We start from the raw sequence: 9,089 nt of genomic DNA on the forward strand, positions 1-9,089 counted from the left end.
ATAAATTTTTGGTCATCATCTGCTGTTGGATAACAACCAAAGAGCACATACATATGTCAGCATTACTGTCAGAATTCCGTAATTTGTGATTTTACCCTCCTCCCAGGTTCCACCAGAAGTTGAGATGTTCTTATTAGAAGAAAGAGGATAGCTGTAAGTGAAAAGCAAGAAAGCAAGAGTATAGGGTGTAGAGACACCGACTTCGATACTGTAGAATGTAGGTAGTTAACAGCTGATTTCAGAGAGACGTGGTCCACATGTTGGAACACAGAATGAAGGTTGGTTGCTATTGAAAAGCATGTAGGTTGGGTAGCAGAGTGTGGATGTACAAGTCAGAGGAGGGAAAACAGGGACTTCATAATTCAGGGATCTGAAGCCACTGAATCCACAGATCCCTGGGAAAAAGCTTCTAGATCCATAGCCTAGGGGATGATAGCTGCTGGACCCAAAGCCCAGAGAGCCAGCATATGTCCCCTGGCAGGGACTGCAGGGTGTGGAGCTCCTAAAGTAATAGCAGGGCATCTGGCAGCTGGTGGGCTCAATGCAGGTCTCCTGGCAGCCACCATGCAGAGAAGAGTCCAGCTGGCAGGTGCTGGGAGAATCATCTGGTAGTGGTGTAGACCAGGCAGCTGGAGCAGGAAGAGCCACAGCAGGTTCCCGAGGTGGGCAGCAGCACCTAAGGGAGGGAGAAACATTTTTAGAGCAACAGTTGCCGGTCATATTGAGAGGAGATGTGCGCTCAGCGGGATGTAACTGGGAAGATTCTCAGTTTGAATGTCGTCTGTGGAGAACTGAGTTTATATACTCTCAGCAGCAGGTGTGGTGCCTAACAGGGCCACCATTGTCCTATTTATGGTCTGTACTTTACACATGTGCAACGCACAAATTTATCTGTGGGTACAGTTGCACTTGAATAGTTTTCGGCATGTTATATTTATAGCTGTTGCAATTTTGTGGTTCTAGCAAGAGACAATGACCTACTGCTGTGTCACAAATGCAATGACTGTTGAGCAGTCAAGGTCATTTCATCATGTCCAGGAAGATTCCTCTTTTTCCTCCTGACTTTTTTGTGTGTTTGGTCATAGGCTGTTATGAGGAAATAATTTTCTTGGCTTGGCATGGGATAAGAGTAACTTGACATGCTTTTGTTAAAGAATTGGTAGCATCACTTTGGGCTCTATATGGAACCTACTGACGATTAACCCTATTGTCACCTTTACAAATTGTTTATCAAACATCCAATATTTGTTGCTCAGCATTACCCACTTGTTTCTCCTCCAGTAACTAAAGGATAATAAGAAGAGGGTAGAAGAGAAGACAAAAGAAAAACAGTGAAACAAAGAAAGATTCAATAACAGTGACCCTAGGAAGAGTGAGGAAGACTAGGAGAGGAGAAATGGTAGCTTCACAAGAGCCAGACTTTGGACCATTCTAATGGAGTTAAGACAGTAAATTCCTGAGAGATGAAAGAGGAAACAAATTTTTAAATCCAGTGCATCTGACATGATGCTTAAGTGGCCCTGGATTCTCATCTTTGCTGAGCATGGACATTCCTCTTCTAACATTTTAAGCCACAGAGATTTAGCTGACACTATCACTTTCTGCGGATACCTCAGTATTCATGGGCTGCTTCTGGACAAGGACTGAACCTAAGGAACTCCTAAGGGACTGTGATGGCCAAATTTAATCAAGGCTTCTCCTTCTGTTCCACTGTAATCACATTGAGTCTGGATAAGTGTTCAGGCCTTTTATCTTTCTTCTGAACCTTCTATTGTAGAAGAATCTAGAGAAGGATCACTAAACCTATCAAGTCTTGCTGGTACCATTTTGAAAATAAAACCTATAGTTAGAGTATATCATGGATGCCACCTTCCAGAGCTTTGCAAACAAGGCAGTAGAGATTAAGCTTCCATGTCAGAAACATGATTTTTCCATGTTCTTTGACTCAAGTATGTGCTATCTTCAGCAATATCCTCTCATCAAATTCTTGGGGTTAACCAAAAACAATGCCAATTTACTTTAATGTTTGGGGCTCCAAGGGGCCTCACTCACCAACAACTCTGAGAAAGGTAAGGTATTCCTGGCAAGGGGCTTGCATGTGTTGTCCAGGAGGGGCATTATCCCTGTTATATGGAAACATGTGTGTACGTGTGTGTGTGTGTGTGTGTGTGTGTGTGTGTGTGTAGCTTCTATGGTAGATGGTTTATATTTGGCTCTTCAAAAGGATTTAGTTTTAGTAATCTTTTCTCAGAAGCGAATGGCTTCTGGCATGCTCTCTCTTACTATTCTAGAGCCAAAAGCTGATGACTTTGGCAATTTCATAAATAAGGAATTCAACTAGGCAGCAATAATTCATGAAAGTTCATCTTCATGTTGATCTGCAGGAAATTTGCCCAAAAGGGTAGGTTGATGCCCAGGAATCATTAGGTTATGTAATAGTGGCAGGAAAGGCATATCAGCAGTGAGAAGCATTCCTGAGACAAAGTCTCTGGGGCTGTACCTCTCCAGAGTGCACCCATTGCATCTGTGTAAAACATTGGGCTGTCTCCAGGGAACTCACTGGTTTGCCATAGCCTTTCATAGATGGTTCTTGTCAATTAATTTTATTCGTGGGTTTATGAACATACCAGGAAAAAATATCCTGACATGATCCTATTTACTATTAAAAAATTCTTGGGAATAAAGAAAGTTTTATGCAATGAAACTACAAAAATGTGTAGAGGAATTAACGACAATACTTGAATATGGAAAGACTTCCCATGTACTTCAATTCATAAGACCCCTATTGTGAAAATAGTGATCTTAAAAAATGCAATCTGTAAGTTTAATACAGAAAAATATACATCAAAATTGCAAAGTAATTCTTCATAGAAATTGAAAAAAAAATCTGAAATTTGAACGGAAACACAAAAGACTCTAGATAAACCAAACAATATTGAACAAAATATTGGTAGAAGTATCATATCCTGTGTTCCAAGTTCTACTAGAGTGTGAGAAAAATGACAATATGAATATTAATACAGTAATAATTGTATATTTTGGAATATTGAAATATTGATCATTGGAATACAGTTGAAGATATAGATGTAAGCCCACTATCATATAGTCGCCTGATTCTTGACAAAGTGATCTAGGATCTTCAAGAATGATACTGATAAGACTAGAAAGCTAAAGGTAGCAGAATGAAGCTAGAATCTTACCTGTCATCAAAAACACAACTCTAAATGAATCTGGCTTAGGACTTGATCCCTTGAATCTGGTAAAGGATAAATTAGGAGCTGTGCTTCAACTTAGGACTTCAGACTACCTCAATACCAGTAATGCAGTCATTAAGACCAACAATTTACTAATCAGATCTCATAAAACTAAATAAAAAGCCTCTGTGATCAAAGAACCCATCATATGATTAAAAAGACAGCCTAGACTGAAAGTTTTTATTAGCTGTACATCTGTCAGAGAGGTAGTGTTGATAATATGTAAAGGACTACAAATAAGCAAACAAAAACAAAACAAAACAAAACAAAACAAAACAAAACACCACCAAAGAAACAAAAACTAAGTAAAGATGGAGAATGGTACTGGATGGTGGGTCTCAGTAAAAGAAGGTATATGGTTAAGAAAAATATTTAATATTTAAATATTTAAAAATTTAACATCTTTAGCCATGAGGGAAATGCGAATTAGAACTACTTTGAAATTTCTTACATTAGTCAGAATTGCTAAGATTTTGAAAAATAACAATAATACTGGCATGATCCTGGTACAAAGGTACAATCCTACTGTTGGTAGGATTTAAAACTGGTGCAATTAATGTCGAAATCAATACAAAGGTTCCTCACAAAGCTAGAAATAGACCTACCATATAACCCAGCTACAATACTCCTGGGCATGCCCCTGTGTACTTTATATCCTTTTACTGAGAATATCCATGGGGCTAATGAGACTGATACAATTGATTCAATGTACTCATATGAATCCATTTCCTCGATGGTGAGAATATAAAAGACGCCTTGATTGCAGTAACAATTGTTTATTTTGGAAACCAATAATTTAGGAAAGAACAAAGTACCAAGACACCTTTAAAAATTCAGATTTTACTAGGTTTTGGTACACATAATGTGGCAAGCCTCAAAGTTCTTTGGAGAACTTTTTAATTTTGTCGTAATTGTCCATACTTTTTTGTTCTCTCGCATATCTGAAAGCTAAATGAAATTCCCTTGGCTTGTATTACTTTATTCCACATAGCATGCTGTCATAGATGACATGACATACAAGGTTGTAGGTTCACATACAGTTTATGAATAATATGTTTCTTAGAGGTTACCCAATATTTCTTTGGCTATGTATTTAGTTATCTCAAAGGTCACACTAGGAAAACAAATGGCCCCACCTATTGTTCCTCTATTACATAGAGCTAAGAATTCAAAAAATTACACACTTTCAACCGGTAGAAGACAGAAGCTGATGAAGACATGCTTTGCCTTAGTATCACCAGATACCAAGGTGTGTGGTTGCATGGGTCTCTAAAATGTGCCTGTAAATCCCCAGAACACCGCATACCAGCTGTGACTTGTAAAAACCACTTTAAGATGTTTCTTTAGAACTTGTTTTCATTTATTCTCACAGTAACCCCGGCTTTCCAAGACCAGAGGCTAATCTAACTATTCTCAGGTCTCTGGCTTAAATTGTGTCTTGAAACTAAGTAAGACTAAGTAATAAAATATCTTCAAGGTTTTTAGGAAACATTGCTCCCAGGCTGATGAATGCTGATCCTAGAAGTATTAGGAGATTCCTATAACCTCTTTAATTATGGTGTTCCCAGCTAAAAAATCATTGTGATTTTCCTTCCCTGTGGAAAAGATATGCAGGGATAATGTCCCAACCACGAAACTCATGGATACTAGCCAAAGATGGTCCATCTGGAAAATGTATGGTGCATTTTCCCAAGCTGAAAACCTACATTTCGATAATGTATTACTTCTTTCCTGTGTATAAACACCTTGAAAATTATATACATTTTTCTTCTTTTTACACTGCTTGTTTTTGTACTAATGAGTTACTCTCTCTGAATCTGCAGAAATTAATGCCCTCCAGTCTGACCAATACTCACTGCCTTTGAGCACAGTCTACAGTTACAAAGGACAGTCTTCCAGGAATTGGCTACTCTGAATAAGGCACAGAATCCAGTGCAATGTATATGTTTCCCAATAACTTAAACAATCATACCTATATTTAATCAGTCTCCCAAACTCACAAATGCAAAAACTATTAGCAAAATATTAATAATAGAAGTGTGTTGTGGGGTTAGGTTGCAATGGAATTTTTAAAGCTGGTCTTTCATTACAAACAAATAGCACAGGCATATATCCATAGTACAGAAAATAGGTATAATTTGATTACTCACTTATTTCAGAACCTGCCAGAAATTGAGGATGAATAAGAAACTCTTAGTAGTAGGAATAATCATGGAAACACTAGATAAGGGCATACAGACTTTGACTTCAAAACTGCAAGAATATAAGACCTAGTAATTGATGCCACAGAAGTCATTGCTTAAGTTGGCTGTAACAAGAGGGTTTTTGGTATAAATCCCCAAATATGTTGGGTAGTATGGGAGATATAACCCATGAAAGGGAAGGCATGAACTCCATAGTCCAGAGATCTGAAACTACCAGTTATCAGCCCACTGATTATCAGCTTCTAGATCCATAGAATCTGGAATGGCAGCTCCTTGAACCAAAGGTTAGAAATCCACTGTAAGCTATCTCATGGGGCCTGTAAGTCATGACGTTTCATAGTAATAAACACACAGGACCTTGGGGAACTTGGTCATCTAATAGCCACTCCATAGAGAGGAGCCAAGTTGACGCATGCCGGGAGAATAGTTGGCCATGCTACAGACATGGGCTAGGAGCGGACATAGGAGGAGGCTGAGGAGAGCAGAAAGCACTCAAGAGCATATTCCAAAATAGCTTTTTGTATGACATGTTGATAAGAAGGTGGACCCAATGTAACTGAGAAGATGCTGACTCTAATGCTACCTTGTGGAAAGATGCAGCTGTTATAATCTCAACAAAAGTTTTGGTACCCAACAGTGTTGTCCTTGGCATATTTGTGTGGCTTCAGCTTTTTAAGTGTGCAACTCAGTAGTAAGTCTCTCTGTTGATGTAGCTGCACTGGAGCAGATTCCTGCACAGTGGATTTTACAAAGGCCATTGTAATTTTGTTGTAGTAAATATAATATGCTCTTCCTGTGGCAGAAATGTCACGCCTGATTTACACTAACGCTTATTCCACAATTTCCAGAAGAACCTCCACCTTTACTCCTGATCGAATGTTTGTGTGTTTTATAGAAAATGTTACTAAGAAACTCTCAAGAAGCGCTTCTCAATCTTGGGTTGTGACCCCTTTGGAATCACATACCGGATATCCTGTTAGTTAGATACTTACATTGCAATTCTTAAAATTATCAAAATTCCAATGATAAAATAGCAACAAAACAATTTTATAGTTGGAGGTCACTACCAACATGAGGAACTATATAAAAGGGTCACAGCATGAGGAAGGTTGAGAACCACTGTTTTAGAAAGTGACTGAACCGAGAAAAGATAAAAAACACTGGAGGGAGAAGCTGATCCCTAATGTTAACACAGAATTTTCACCATAGGCCCTAAGCAACCACTTTGACTTGGCATAGATCTCAAGGACTTTTGCTGTTTCTCCTGAGTTCTTTGTTGTAATGCCTAAGCTTTGATTTTAAAACAATTCTAATTTAAAATCAATAAAATAAAGACTCAAAAGTGATCATACAGTGTGACTGGAGAGATGGCCCTGCAGTTAAGAACACAAGATGTTCTCCTAAAGGAACTGCATTCAAGTCTCAACACCCACCTGGTTGTTCACAAACATCTGTAAGTCCAGTTCCAGAGGATGTAAAACCCTCTTCTGGACTCCAAGTGCACCAGGTATGCAAATGTTTTAAAGACATGCATTGGAACAAAACACACATTTACGTGTGTTTCTTTTTAAATAGTAAATGAGAGAAAAGGATGAATGCGAATGGTTGGCAAAATAAGGAAAAAAACTTTAATAAAAGTTTAGGCAATTTACACATTTTAAATCAGTTTAAAACTCCACTTTGATTGCTACAACACTGCAATTTGGGAAACAAAACCCTACTGAGTAGCCTATTCATAACAATCACAAAATTTTCTGTATTGGTTTCTCACTTTATTATAGTTGACATATTATCCTTAATCATGATTTGTATCTTTTATTATGAATGAGACATAGAACCTTTGTAAAGCTTTATCTTGATCCTAAGAGCCAGAATAGAAATTTCAATTGAGTTAGTGCAATCATGGTACAGATGCTATAGCAATGACCACCCACTTTTCGGTTGGATTTACGGCTCACTCTGTTACACTGCTGAAGCAGCCAAGTGGCTGATAGATTACAAGCCTAGGACAAAATGCAGTGCTATTATTCTTGTAAAGGAACATGGCAGTAAAATGACCCCCCAGTGCTAGTGCTGTATCTATAAACCTGAGTATCACTCAACCTTTGTTAGAGAAGCTTCTACTTGTAGTATTGGAGACTAACACAGAGATCAAGAACAGAACAATGAGCAGAGTGTAAGACCTCAGAGGACTCTGCAGCAGCCAGGTGTTATTGATCTGGCATATTTCTTATGGCACATGGACACGGTGTTTATATCTCACTCCAACCCTACAAGACTGCCTCCCTAAGGCTGGATGCCACCCACAGCCCCAGTAGTGTGCAATCAAGCTTCTCCAGTTTTGATTAAATTTTGGATCAGCATGCAGAACTAACAGAGATATTGCCATATACTACTTTGTTTGTTATGAAGGATATTCCAAAGGACCCAGTTAAGGATATGTACACTTAAGGTCTGAGATATGGAACGTTTACCAGATTTTGTCTCTTTCATGCAAGGTTCAATATTACTCAGTTTTTCTTTCTATCTTTTTATTTTGAAGTTTTTGTTAGGTAATGTTGAGTAATTCAGAGAGAATAATGAGAAAAATAGAATGGATGGTGAGGAGACATTAGGGTTAAACTTCAGTAGGTTCGACATGAAGCCCAAAAGTATGTTTCCAATTCATTAACAACAGGAACAACAATAACAAGTACATGATACTTGCATCCCTTATGTTGTAAAGAAAAATGTTTTCCTCATAACATTCTATGACAAAACACACAAAAAGTATGTCAGGAGGAAAAAGGATCTTCCTGGACATTATGAAATAATATTTAATGTAAAGTAATCCTGGCATTTCTGACATAGGAGTAGCTCATTGCTCTTTGTCACAATGAAATTACAACAGCCATAAATATACTGTGTAGAGAAGTATTCAAATGCAACTACAATTACAGAGAAATTTGTGAGATTCACATTTCTTTTTGTTGCACATTTCTAAAGGACAGCCCACATATAGGATAGGGCTGACAATCTTGGGTATCACGCCTCCTCTTGAGAGTATATAAGCCCAAGTCTTCACAGGTAACATTCAGACTCAGGATCGTCTCAGTTACATCCACTAGAACTCACATCTCTCAACATGATCTCTAACTGCCACTCTGATAACTTGTCTACCTCCTTTAGGTGCTGCCTGCCTATCGTGGGTTCCTCCTGCTCAAGCAACCTGATCACCACAACCAGCGGCTCTCCCAGCACCTGCCAGCTGAGCTCCTCTTTCAACAGTGGCTGCCAGGAGACCTGCATTGAGCCCACCAGCTGCCAGAGTTTCTGTGTGGTGCCCAGCCCCTGCCAGGTGCCCCGCGACTACCCCAGGAGCTCCACACCCTGCAGTCCTTGCCAGGGAACATATGCTGGATCTCTGGGCTTTGGGTCCAGCAACTGCTTCTCCCAGGATTATGGATCTAGAAGATGCTACATCATGGGTTGTGGATCCACTGTCTTTGAACCTCTGAATTATGGAGTCTCTGGCTTCCCTTTCCTGAGTTATGGGTACAGATTCTGCTACCCAATCCACATGGCTGATAATATCTGCCAACCATGTTATAAACCAACCTGTGGTAATATTCTCTAGGGGTTCAACTGCTGA

At 39.0% G+C, this 9,089-nt stretch overlaps 2 pseudogenes; one reads left to right on the forward strand and one right to left on the reverse strand.

The window, feature by feature from the left end:
* Positions 1–225: 225 nt before the first annotated feature.
* Positions 226–720, reverse strand: LOC110311797 (keratin-associated protein 13-1-like; annotated as a pseudogene).
* Positions 721–8,582: 7,862 nt separating this feature from the next.
* LOC110311798 (keratin-associated protein 13-1-like) lies at positions 8,583–9,089 on the forward strand (annotated as a pseudogene).

Source organism: Mus caroli, unplaced genomic scaffold, assembly GCF_978045245.1.
Source record: "Mus caroli unplaced genomic scaffold, Mus_caroli_1 scaffold_17, whole genome shotgun sequence".
NCBI classification, from domain to species: domain Eukaryota; kingdom Metazoa; phylum Chordata; class Mammalia; order Rodentia; family Muridae; genus Mus; species Mus caroli.